At 43.2% G+C, this 14187-nt stretch overlaps 1 protein-coding gene across 3 annotated transcripts in view; it reads right to left on the minus strand.

Annotated features, from left to right (window-relative positions):
- AKAP10 (A-kinase anchoring protein 10) overlaps positions 1-14187 on the minus strand; it is a 538635-nt gene that overhangs the window by 193537 nt on the left and 330911 nt on the right. The gene's annotated exons all lie outside the window — the stretch shown is intronic.

Genomic DNA, 14187 nt, shown 5'->3' on the forward strand with positions numbered 1-14187 from the left:
CACATGCCAAGGTACAGGGTCTGGTCGACGCCTTTTATTTACTCTTTCCCAATTCTCCATTCAAACTTTTTCATACCCACACTCTTGATTTTTTTGGAGATTTTGCAGGGTTAAGATTTCTGATTTTTTGGAGTTCACGGTCAGACCGTTTTGAGCGACATACTGGTCGAGTATGTACAGTTTCCGTTGTAGTCTTATGGGTGTAAGATCTAATAGGACTAGATCATCCGCATACAAGAGCCAGTTTACTTCATTTCCGTTGATTTTTGGGGCGAAGGCATTTATATTCATGTATGCATCCCCCAGGTCTGAGATGAACAGATTAAATATTATAGATGCAAGTGGGCAGCCCTGTTTGACTCCTCTACAGGTTTTTATTGGGTCAGAGAGAAGACCCTGTTGATTCAGCCTCACCCTTATTACTGTATCAGTGTGTAGTGCTTTTATAGCCAGGAGTAGACAGAGGACAATTCCAGTTCGCCATTTTTTTCCATAATAATTCCCTGTCGATGCTATCAAACGCTTGGGATAAATCCACAAATGCGACATAGATTTTCTTTTTGTTCTTATAGCATCCATTTTCAGTATATTCAATATTAACAGATTTAGGCCACAACCAACGCCTCGGACAAAACCAGTTTGTTGGAAGTCCAGGTGTTTTGTTGATTCAATCAATTCCATTAGTTTTTGTAACTGAATAGCAAATATTTTGCCGAGGACATCTAATAATGCTATGGGCCTATAGTTCTTAGGATCTGCTCCATTTCCCTTCTTGAAAATGGGAATTACAATTGCCGATTTCCAGCTAGATGGTATTCTGGCTTCCTCCGCAATCCTTGTGAACAATAGCATGAGGAATTCAGACCAATCTTCTGGAGTTTGTTTTATTAAAAAGTTGGTTAGTCCATCGGGACCGGGGGCTCTTGAGGATGATGCTCATTGGATACTCTGAGCTATGCTCTCCTTGTCAAACTTTAGATCCCATTCAGTGAGCTGCGGTAGATTGGGTTCAATAGTTGTACTGCTTTTTCTGTAGACCGAATCAAAGTGTGTGAGCCATTCAGCTCGAGACACCATATTTGTTTGGATTGCACTTTGTTGACAGTTCATGTAATTTATTAGTTTCCAAAAGTCAGCTGAGTTCTTGTTGCTTAGCAACGCTAGCATGGCTTCGCTGTCCTGTTGATATTGAAAAGATGTATGCGAAATTAGCCAATTTCTATATTGTTGCTTTGATACTTTTTTGCGTGCTGTCGCTGTTCGGATTCAAGTTGTGCATGTTGTCTTAGTTCTTTACGTAGTTGCCTCTTTCTTATTGCAATTTCGTGATTATAACAGTGTTTAGGTATGAAGTCCGGTCTTTTTGATCGATTTTGGACAGTCATAAACTGTTTTAGAACAGCAGTGTATTCAAGGCTGGAATCTGTTGAGTTAGTTATGAGGTTATGATATGATTCAGTGACCAACTTTACCTCATATGGCCTTATTTTCAGGCGAGTTCTATTAGGCTCAACTTGATTCCTCCAACTGTTTGCTTTCTCTATAGTCGGCGAGAGCAAAGTAAGTATTAACTTACTATGGTCACTGTTTGTGTCTTCTGATATTGTCAATGCCACCGCTCGTTGACTTAAGTATTCTGAGATGAAAAAGTAGTCTATGATAGATATTGAGTTTTTGTTTTTCCAGGTCTTTTGTGCAAGAATGTCTCCGCACATGTTACCATTAGCCATTGTTATATTTCTTTCTTGCATAGCCAGGCACCATTTTACTGCCAATTTTTGCACTGTAGCCGATGTAGCAGAATCTTTCACATCCCTTATGCACGACAAATTCAAATCACCATAGCAAATTATGCTGGGAACCTGTTGCTCACTGTTGATGACATCAATTAGGTCCAATACTGTGTTCATGAATTTATATGTGCCAGCTTCTTTATGGTGCCAGTATAGATTGAGTATGTTAAGCTGAGTTTTTTCCCATGGGCCATATAGGTTGCTTCAACAATTGTATGTTGAATGTATGGTGTATTAGTGGCGCTTTTTTACTTTCCATCCCAAATTTTTTTCCACCATCGTTATTAGGCCAGCAGATGGACAACCCTTTTTTCTCGCTATGGCTGGATTCATGACTATATCATAGTCATCAGACATTGGGCATAGAGTCAACCATGTTTCCTGATGGCATATCACTGTTTGATTCAGTGGGCTTTTTTTAGATTCATTAAACAAATGGGTAAATCCTCGAGTGTTCCATGAGAGGACATTCATATGTGGGCTAGAACGCCCCTGATGGCATTAGCTAGTTTGCCCTCCCAGGACTCCCGCAAGCCAATTCCAGTTGTTCGGAATGTTGTTGCCGTCCAAGTTTTGTACATTGAGGTTTTCCTCACTTTCAGCTGAAGATGTGGCCAAAATCGTGATTTTAATAATTTCCTCCATGTTGAATTTTTCTTCGTGAGGGCTATGTTGTTCAATGCTATTTTCCAATTTTTTGCTAGCTGTCACGTTGGATTCTCTATTGGAGTGTTTTGAGCTGACAGCGCTTCCAAAGGTGACCTTGTGTGTTAGAGTTGAATTGTTATCCCTTACTTCCTCCAACTTTGTAGGACACAGTGCAGCGTCTTTATTTGCAGTTTCCTCATGGATATCAAAACCCAAGGACAACAAGAAAGGGACTGCATTAAGTCGCAGACTAGCCTGGAGTTTATATGTAGTCGGACTTTGTCATTCTGGTGATCACTGAGGAAATCCACTGTTTGAATGTCATTGGACTCTATTGACCGTAGTCCTGTGACATGATGTAGAAGTCTAAGGACATTATTTCAATTCAGAGTTAAGCCATCTTGTGTCCAAAATTCTTTCCAAGATTAACATATACTTTGCAGGTTTTTCCAATTTGTCTTTATTTGCGAAGAAGTTCTGTGACGGTCTTCCTCGGTTTTTGCTTTCTGGGTTTGTTGTTGCAAGTATTTTGGCATCACTCGAGATAAGATGGCTCGGACTGGCCGTATCAGCCTTATTGATTTTTGTTTTTGTCACTGATTCTGTCTGCATTTTATTATGCTGATTCCAGCCATCTATACTGTTTTCATTTGCAACCTTTAAGGCTTCGTTCCGGACACCCAAGCGTCTTCTTTTTTCTGCCATAGTTTCGAATTTGTTGCATTTTTCAACGGGTGCCAAAGGAATAACTTCAGGAGGCGGGCGTATTAGTACGCAGACTAGCCCGCTAGATGCGGGGGCTGCTCCGATCGGGGCGATTTGCCGATCTGATTTTGCCGATGCATCGGTATATGCATTGTTAAGTGCAGGCTCTTCATCGTCCTTTTTCAGCGCTTGTCTCATCTTCATAGACTGATAAGTTCAAGAGTTCTTGCTCATCAATTTCAGCACTTTCATCAAGCACAATTGCGGGTTCAGGTGCGGCAGTGTCATTTTGCTTGACAAATGTATTGGTCTTTTTAGGTAATTTGTTTACTTTCTCTGTGTTGACAAATACATTGACTGATTTTAAGTTCCTTAGAAATTTCCTTGAGCCCGTGTTACATTTTCGTTTGCATTTTTGGTGCTTTGGTTTTTTTTCTTGCACTTTATTTGCGTCAGCAGTTTGTAATTTCTGGAATATTTCGTATGTTTTGCCTCTTTTGTCAGGGCAAATGCTTTCTTTTTGTTCTGGATTGCTAATGATTCCCTCTGCATTAGCTGAAGTGGAAGGTAATGAGTTATTTACAGACAGACAGACTATTTCCAATGGGAGCAGTTGAAGTGGTTGGAGGAATTTTCGTTGAAGTTTCTGGCTGGTCAATGGGAGGTGATGCGAAGTTTGCATCGGGCAGACGATTAACAATATCGGCATCTGGAAAAGTCACAGGTATTTCCAATGGCACTCCTGGCTGAACCACGGCCGGAAGGCTAATGGTTTCATTAGCAGACTTCTCATCACTTTGAGGAGCCTGTTGAGGTTTAATTATATTAGTCTGATTTGTCAGGTGCCTAGATGCAATTACCACCTCTTGACCGTTCATTGTCGACAGTGGGAGAGTTGATCTTGATGACTTTCCAGGATGATCGGTTTGAAAGACACTGCCATTCTGAACAATTGATGAATCAACTGCGATTTGTATATTAGACTCAATGGACCGTGGGGCTGGGTAGGACTCATGGTCCGATCTCTTGGGTATTTGTGTTTGTTTCAATAAGCTTAACGCTTCTATTGTTATTTCAGACAGTAAGCGTTTCTCGTCGATGTTAGTGCATTCTTGATCCGCTAGATCCTTTGTTAAAACTTCTGTATTCAAGCACTTTGATGTTTCCTCCATTATGAGACAATTCTGCGGCTGCAAGTTTGGAGTTTGAAAGTGCTGCAAGTGTGGTTAGATCTTTTAAGTTGTCGTTGATTTGCTCATAAAGCTTGAGCATTGGGGCCATAGCTATAGTCGGTGACGACAAAACAAACTGTCTGAGAGAATTTAAGGCCTCTTTCACGATGTTCTGCAGCTTATCCTCTCAGTATTTGAGTTGCAGGTTTTCTGTGATTGCGAGATTTTTCTTTAGGTTGCTGATGTCTAATAGGTGACACATACATCGACTCGTCCAGAGATGAAAGATCAGGCCTCTCATCGTCACTTGAAGATATGGAAAGTCTTGTGTTAACTTTCTTGTGACACCTAGACGACACTGGTGAAGTTTGAATCAGAAGTTCCACGCTGCTGCTTCCTGTTTTGAGAACATGGTATCGGAGGAGATTCGCTGGAGTCAACTCGTCTTCTTTTTCTAAGGCCCCTCGTCCATGAGATACTAGATAGTTTGTTACCAGCGGGCTCTTTGTGAGCTTGTGCCTCTATGCAGGACTCAATGGTAGTAGGTTCGCTGTTAAACCCAGTGTCATTTGATGCTGGTTTGGCATTTATGGAACTTTTCATTTTTGTTAAGTCCATTAGTAGTTTGTTTACTATAGCCAAGGAATTGCGCTTTTCATCGTGAGGTATGTTTGGGTCTTTAGGTTCAGTAAAGTTGGCAGGAACATGGGTGTCTTTAGCATCCCTTGAGCCTCGTTCTTCTCCTTGTGTCAGATTTACTGACTTATTGCTTATCGAGACTTCGTTGGCACAGTCTCCTTCATCCTCTTTCGCGAGTATTTCGCAAGGAGGCGAGAAGACGGGTACAGTTGGAAGAAATGGGGAGTCTTTAGGCTGATGGAACGAGGAGGACTTCTGACACGAGGAGACAGAAGAGCAGGTTCAAAGGTGCTTTCTAGCCAAGCGCCGGTGACTTCAGAGGTGAGACTGATTCCCGCGTGTCGGCAGCTGGCAAACTAGATGGCATTGTAGCTACCGGTAGGCACAGGGGCACAGCCAAGTCAGCAGACCGTGTACAAGAGGGCTGGTCCCCCTCAGGAATGACTAATGACATCGCAAGTGCACCACTCATGGGGAATACCCCGCACTCGTGTTCATGGAACCAGGCGGGACGCCATTCCCTTCCCTCCCTTCCTTCCTTCCTTATTATCGAAGAACCCACCCTCATTCTCCCTGTAACCAGAGCTTATAGGTACAGTTCTATTTCTTTTGAGTTCATTAGTCTATCAGGGGAGAGGTTGCAGTCTGAGTCAAAATAAGAGGCATTCAAGAGGGTAGCAGCGACAGGCACGGTTCGGGAATCGCTAGCGCACGTTTTTTCCATGGACACGCGCGGTAGTGAGATTATGTGCGCGGCCGGTGAGGAGTTAAGTTTGGATTTCCTTACTTGATTATTCCCGGCTGTTGCGGCAAAGCGATTCCAGCACACAGGTAAGTTCTCTTCGGGTCCTTCTTCCGCGCGTTTCAACTGCAAGCGGGTAAATGGATGGTGCATGATTCTTGACGGCTCTTTTGAAGTTTTTCCTTGGTTCATGAAAATTGCACTCTCAGAGCCTCGAGAGCCTCCAGAGACTCACGAGACTCTGCACCGACTCCGCGCCGCTCCGTGGATTACAGGGGGATTAAAAGCACCACACTCCTCAGCAAATGATGGAGGTAGAAAGAGGAATGTAGCACACAGTAGCTTCAGCAGCAGTCCAACAGGATACAGCAGGTTAGCAGACTCACAAGACTCACCGACTCCGCTACCACTATTCAGCTGGGCTCAGCGACAGCCATCCAAGGCTCCCCTTGTTCTCGCAGCTTCTCAGGCTGGGCGGAGCCTTTCAGCTGGGCTCTGGGTCGACCATCTGAAGCCCTCCTACCTCGCACTCGCAGTCTCTCAGGACTGTTCCGTACAGCCTTCCAATGTGTCTCTCCGCACTGTGGTACACGCCCTGGATCGGTCCTCTGGTACCAGCTTTCTCCTTCTCAACGGCCACACCTCCTCTGTCCTGTTTGGCGCAGTTAAATGCTGCAGAGACTACTCTGATTGGTTGTCCTTTCACTCATCTCTCCATAGTCTTTGGAAGAGTCAAGAGGCTGCACACAGGTAATGTCAGAAGCCATTACAAAAGAATGTGTATGGTTATTGTAAAACCTAACCCCTAGTTAACCTACAAAAGGTGTTACCACCTGGCGGAGGGCGCTGACTTTGCCGCCTCTCTCAGGTTCAGGGTCTCCTAAGGGGGAAGTCACCTTCAGAGGGATCCCGCTTGCCCAGTCCCCTATGTGGTGTTCAGCATAGAAGGCTCACCTCCCTAGTCCCAAAGGGGGGTGGCTCCTCCTCAGGGAGAGTTCACAATCTCCCTGGAATATTCACACAGGCTTCTGCTGTTATGGTCACTTTGGACTCTGGATCCCTTAATGACATTCCCTTTATCAAGTTAAATGTGTTACACCATTTTAAAGGCCCCACAAGTTGTGCTGCGACAACCTGTCAATTTAATTGGAGCCACACCTGGAGGGGACTTGCCTCAAAGAACTTTCTACATTGTCAAGAGACTGGGATGCTAGGCTCTTCAAAGTAACAGACTGAAATGTAGAAATGTTAAGGGAAGACCTACTGGAGTTTATTCTTTTCCACCTAGACCATACATTTGTGAGTCTACATACATTGCTAAGAGTGGACAAAAGCAGTGAAAGTTGACGGAATTCCTCATTTCTGTTCAAATGGTCAACATTTTGATGGCAGTTTTGGAATCTATTCATACACTCATTATTTCAATGAGATTTCATGAATACTGCATGACAAGGCATTGTGAATTAAACAAAACAAGCCAATCCTAGTTCATTAAAAGTAAAAGCATTTTACTGGGGGCTCGATCTTTCGCCGTTTGTTTTAGTAAGAGGTGCCCAGGAGTTGTGGGTTCCAGGAGTCTTCCAGTCAGATGGAAATGCAAGATGCAACCCCAGTCGATGAAGAAATGCAGAATCCAACGTTGCAGCCCTCTCCTTAGGGAACTTCACATGAAGGTGGAAGGGGAGTTCCAGCAACGATTACCGTTTGCAGGTTACGACAGGTATCTTTCCAGTCGCTGTCACAGCAGCTGCTCTAGGACATATCCCATTAAAGCTGGGAAGCTGGAATTCGGAAAGAAAGATTTGTGGCACAAGCTTGCGACTACCAACGTTCTGGGCTTCAACTCGGAACAGTGATGGTTCTAGCAAGGAAGCCCACAGAGTGCTCCTCAGTAACCCAGACAGTGCAGGGACACTTCCGAAGGCTCAGAAGGGCTGGATCCTCGAGAAGGTATCGAGACTAGTTAGTCCCATTAGTTCAAGGGCTGAAGCACCGCTCAGGGTCTTCGGAGATCAAGCAGAGCAGCAGGGCTTCAGTGGGTCAGACACAGGAAGGGATGGTAGGTCACTTTGTGATATTTCTTCAGAGGTCTGTTCTTCTTTAAATGATTTTTGGCTACAATGTAGATATTAAGAATAGCAGCAGAAATCCTTGTCTTATTGAAAATCCGAGCTGGAAGAAAGTCCAAGGCCACCAATGAGAAGGATCTGCACCATTCAAGCGACCTGTAGTTGTCCAACCAAGGACAACTATTGGTTTTACATCCACCACAGTAACAGACTTTCTGGCACCAGTGATGTGGATTGGGAGTAAACATTTCCAGCCCACTTTCTAGGCCACACACCCACATAGGCTCATTAATGGATGAAAGGAGCAGCGTGCCGGGCAAGTGCATGCCCTTATGTAAGGATTTTCCTGATCTGAGAGGGCAGGAAGAATGACGTGAGAGGGCAGGAAGAAGGCCAAACTACAATATGGCCAAAGAACAAGTGAAAAGAAAATCTTGTGGCACAGCCATTTTAGGGCATTAGCGACGTTTAGTAGCGGTAAACGCTAATGTGCACAGCAAATGTAATGCAAAAATGGTAAAAAGTAAAGGTAAAATAGTAACTGCGGCCACCAGTTTGTCTTTAGGCACATAAGAAAGTAACCAAAAATCCTCTGTGTAAAAAGCTAGGGTGCTACAAAAGCATCCCCATTACACACAGCACAAAGTTAAAAATATAAGAATTCAAAAGGGAAAACGTTTCCCACTACTGAAGGACTGATCAGTTCCACATAACACGAGAGCAAAAGGCTCTACTTTCCTTCAAAAGTACAGGACTGGATCAAAAACTGAGAAAAAGGAATGGGGTTCCATAGGAAACTATGGAGGGAAAGTTGCAAAAAGAAAATCTTTCCTAATACTCTCCAGTATGAGAAGCGTTCGCTGCACAAGATCGAAGACTGGTTTCGTTTGGGATCTTACCAGGAATTCAGAGGCGATATGGCTGCTGCACGTTTTTCACATAAGACACAAGCTGCACATTCTAGATATGATTGAAACCGTATTTCAGTTGTATTAAAACATTTAGAAGAACAGTTTGCCAGTATGAACAAATCCTTGCCACATATCTACCCACCCAAATGGAAGAAGTCAATTAAGGTAACTCGTTCGTAAATAAAATATCCTTAAAAATGCTAATAATCATAAGAATCGGGCACTTGAGAACTAGTTTGGTCTGGTTCATTTTAGTCTTCAGGCTAACTATGTAGTCCAGTTATTAAAGCCACATCCTTTTACCTTGATCCCCCCCTTTCTATTTTAAAAGCAATCCCCAGTCTTCTCTGACCGTTCATTTTATCCCTCATTAACCCTTCTTAAAGCACCACATTCTTTGCCATCTTCTATAAAGCATTAAGAATCCTTCCTTTATTAAAAAAAAAAAAAAAATATATATATATATATATATATATATATTTTTTTTTATTTTTTATTTTTAAACAGCCCCAACTGGATCTTTAACATGCTGGCAACTTACTGGCTATTACAGGGTTTTTATTTCCAGCAAAGGCATTATGCAGTCCACATTCAGCCGCATCTCACAACAGCCACGTACGTATCACAATCTGGTCTCATCCGTAGTGGAGAACGCATTGCAAATAAAGGATATCTCCATTTACTTGTGTTTCTGGACCTCAGCGATATGTGATGAGATTGATCACAAGGTTTTGCTGTTCTGAATTGCAGTTTGAGAACAAGATATGGACCAGATCTCCTTTTTGACTGAATATATCTGTTCAGCCTAGGTGGCCACTCTACATCTGTCCCTCTAAAAAGGAGTTTTCCTAATGCACCTTTATGTAGATTTCAAACAGTGCTTATGTCCAATACTAATATGTGTAAGGCATCAGTTGACCTACAGTGTCAAAATTAGATCTTGAAACCAGTTTGTGTCAAGCTAACCTGGAGCTAAGGGACTACAAGTTCTCAACAATATTGATTCCCTGCATCACCACCATCTTTTCCATCTTCATTGGCTTCTCACCCCTTTTGGCCACAGTTAAATGTTTGCTGCCTTATCTTCAGAGCATTTTTCAGGTAACATCCCAGTTGGCAGCTAAATTAAACATAGCTAGTAGTTCTTGCTCTTCCCACAGTTAAGACTTTTGATCTCACTTTTCCTGCATGCCCTATGTTTCTCACCAACCTTTTCTGTAGGTACTCCAAAAAGCAGTGTTATTTCCAGCCACTTAACATCCACCTACAGCCCAATTCTTTTGCTTTGAGAAAGGTCATGCAGATTTACTTGTTTAGGTTGGCTTTTCCAGTTTCCAGTGTTTCCAAGCTTTTTCTGGGGTTAACATTTGCATTTTTTTACCTTCATTGTGTGCATCTATGCCCAATTAAAATAAACTGTAAAACACTTCAGGCAGCGGAACCAATGTAAAGTCAACTAAATAAAGTCATGCACTTTTGAGCAGGCAATTGTAGGTTACAATCATGGTGGCCAGAAGTCACTCACAAAAAACTCCATGCGCATCATTAAAACCAGGGGGAACAAACAAAAAAAAAAAAGGAGGACTGCTACCCGGGGGTCTTCCTCATAATGGTCATATTTTGTCCAGACCAAAGTCGGGACCCTCAGTATTACTAATTGAGTGAATCAAAAAGGCCTGAAAGTTTGTCTGAAAAGAAACACACAGAGGGGCTATATGGTGGGTTCACATGGTCATATTTAAAAATACAGTTGATTTTCACAAATAACCATGCATGATTGAGAAGAGATATGTGAATACCCTAAAGGTGTAATTGCTTCCACACAGTTAGTTTGTTCACAAATAATAAAGAACACAATGAAAAATAGAAAAGTGTATGTTGGCACCTTAAAAGGGGAAGTTACTTCTGAAATAGAATATAGTGTACCGAAAAATCATAATGACAGAACTGCTTTAAGTACGTACACTTTAAATCCAAACAAAAAATCAAACACATATGAAGAGACCAATCTCTAATTGAACATGGTTGTAAAGACATGACAAGTGGAATTTTCAAACAATCAATCTCAAGTCACCCGAGTTTTGTCTATAGGTGTTCACCGAGAAAAAAGGTTTCACTGTTGCATAAATCACAGAAAGAATACATAGAATCTAGAGTGCAATTTAGGTTTACATCTACTAATTTAAGGTAAAAATCCTGTAGGGGTTATGCCACCATGTAGTCCAACTAGCAATGATCCTACCCAACGATTGGCATTTATATTCTAGTTTGTATGCTCTGTAGTAAGCAGTGGCATCTGTTAGTTATTTTCACCAACTGACACTCTTTGCCGACGCTGCATGGGGTGAAACTGGAAAAGTCCAGTAAGTCAATGTAGACAGTCATCGAAAGTCGAAACTAGTCAACCTTTATTTTATCTCATGAGTTCCCCCTTGCTCAGTAAGCGTTTCGGCGGCAGATATACGACATAGTTCAAACCGAACAAATGCAACTCTTAAGTGTTCGTAGTAGCCGCCTTCTTCAGGGTGAAATGAATGACCCCAAGTACATTCTATAAAGGTTCTTCATCAGACAACTCCCCCCAAGGGAGTGCTCTCATCTTGAACAGCCTCTATGGTAATTGTTCTCGTAGAGAGCTCTGAACTAGTAAAGCTGGATAGTACCAATCCATAGGTACAGAAGAAATGGGAGTCGGCCAATTCGATTTCCCTGTAAATGTACTTGTATCATGACACATTGATCGCTCCAATCTACATCACTGTGTGAGTGGTCCCCTTGCGTCGTGTGTAGTGAGCACAGGAATCATGTGTTGAAAAAGCCCTTTGTTCGGCTGTCCGCGCGCTAAAGGCGGCTGCCGGTTTTCAAAAGGTTAGATCCAGTCTATGGTTGCCGGGTCAAATGTTGCCCGTGTTGAGATCCAGGATTGCCTTATAGAATGCTCTTCTGTGTAAGGTCTATGGTCGATGCTGATGAAGGTGCTGGACCCCTGTAGACGCAGCCGCCAGGGACAAAGCAAACATAGGAAATGTGTGCTCAACTTGATTGTGCTGATTTGGAATAAGGACCCACATGACAAGACAATGTATTTGCAGCAGCCCAAAGCATGTTACAGGCGACAAATTGAATTAAAGCAACATAATGTCTGCTTTGGCACACGAGTAAAGCCCGGTAGAGAAATTGAGTTATATTAGAGGGAAACAAGAGTCTAAGTGAGAGTTAACTAATTTGAGACAATGCTGTACCCATCCAAGCACTATATCTGTCTTAATAATGTATCAGTAGGATCTGTGCAGGCATTGGGGATGCCGAAGCGAAGCATACCATCTGGCTGAAACTTTGGAAGAGCACCACAACCTGCAAGACGCCAGACATATGCATATTTATTTTTTCATGCATGTTCAACATTTTCAACCCTTTTCCTAGTGAAAGTTTAGTTGCTTTCATAAGGACAAGCTTGAACAGGTGGCAAAGACCCCACTTTGGTGTGCAAAAGATATGCAAAGTAAATTCAAGCTGGTCCCCTAACTCTACAGTAATATGCAGGTTAATGGCCAAAATATTAACACTTATTTGGAGTCTCCTATCAAGGGTTGCGATTCCGTCACACAGGCTCAGGTCCATTACCTCAACGCATAAGGAGTGGAGTCCTCTCCCGCTGTATGGAAGTCTTCCGACAATCAGTAAAATGTGCATGAGAGACACATTTATAGATTCATTTACTGCATAATTTCTTCCTTGATATTCTAGATATCCAAATGTTAAAGAGAAAATTATTTAGGAAACAAATGGCATACTTCAACTCCAAGTAGCATTCTTCTAGGTTTCGTAGCAATGGACGAGCAGCCAGGCCTAGTCTGAGGGAGAAGGACTGAAGGCAAGTACAAAGAACTCAGGGCACACCTATAGTCATGACTACACGTATACAAAGTAGTTTTTATAAAATATGCTTATTATAAACACTAAGGCAGTGAACAGTAATAGAATTACAGGTTATTAAACATTCACATTTATGTACAGTAAGATTAAGAATTAGTTCAACAGTAAACATATACTCTGATATACAGGTAAGAAGTATGCATAGCATTCAAGTTCAGCAAATCATTTCTTATAACCAACATTTAAAGTAAGCATAACAGATACTGTTAAGTACTTTTAGGCAACCTATACTTTAGAAAGTCCAGCCCTACCTGGGAATGGGTGTCTCAAAGTCAGTGGGGACACTGGGTCAACCCGGGTCAACGCGGGAGGAAGTACAAAGGAAGACCGGTGCTGTCAAAGTGGTCAAACTAGCAGGTTTCTTCCATGTCACAGGTAGTTCAAATGTTTAGTCAAAAGGTGGTCCAGGGATGTCAGGCAGACTCCCTGGAGGATTGTAGACCAAAAGGACCAGTGTCCTTAGGACTGGGAGAACACAGTTGGGTTGTCCGCTCCAATGTGTCTCAAAGCTCAAGAGGAGTCTGATTCAACACAGCAAGCACCCAGGTGAGTACCTAGGAGCAGGAAAGTAACTTTTCATGAAGAAAGAAGACTAGGTCAACGGCCCCCAGGTGAGGTGATATCAGTGCCTGTTTGGATTCTTGGCCTGGAGGCTGAAGAAGGAACTTTTGGCAGGAACAGACCGTCAGCTTCTTGCGATGGGATGATGCCCAGCAGACGATCTTCACGATACTGGCTTGTTGAGACTCAACACAGGCTTCGGTTCAGTGACAGTTGTCACAAGGCAGACTTCTCTTCGTTTCTCGGTCCCGGACTTGGAAGGGGCGATGTCTCAGAGTAGGAAAGAGTCACTTGAGGTCCAGCAGGATACCCACGAAGTTCCAGTTGAAACCACGCTTCAGGAGACTATGCACAGCAAATTGGTCCAGGTATTGGGGAATTGCAGCACAGGACAGTCGCAACTCTTGGAAGGATGGTGCAAAATGCAGATGGTCTCGAGACTCCCAATAGTCCAGGGGAGGAAGTCGTCTGGTCTGCGTCTTCCCTGTCCATCAGAAGAGGAGGTTGCAGCAGCCGTCACTCAGCAGTCACTGGCAGTCACAGGAGATGGCTCTAGATGTCCTCCTTTCTCAGAGTCTTCGTTCCATGGGTCGAGCTTCTTGTTATGCTCCAGGACCCTCGCCTTTCGGCAGAAACTTAGCCAATCAGCAGTCATGCCATATTCAAACTTTGGGGGGTGGCTGTCCCAATGGGACAGCCTTACTCCCAGTCTGAACTGTATTCAAGCAGACACACTGGAGGACAAAGACCTGCAGAGTGTTGGTGCACTACCAGCTTCCCGTCCTGCCAGACACGCTGGTGCCCTCGGGCGGGCTTCCCAATGGGAGCCTGGAAAAGACAAAAGAGTCAGCGGGACCTCCCCCACCTAGCACAGCAGAAGGCGGCTCAAGGAAGGACAAGTCATCAAGAGTTGGTGAAAAAAGCAGAAAGGCACCATGTTAGTACAATTGTGACCCTTGTGTTCCTTACCGCAGCTGCAACAGCCTGCTTGTAAAACTCAACAATTCGGTA

This window comes from Ambystoma mexicanum, chromosome 9, assembly GCF_040938575.1.
Source record: "Ambystoma mexicanum isolate Mex_15411 chromosome 9, UKY_AmexF1_1, whole genome shotgun sequence".
In the NCBI taxonomy this organism is placed as follows: Eukaryota; Metazoa; Chordata; class Amphibia; order Caudata; family Ambystomatidae; genus Ambystoma; species Ambystoma mexicanum.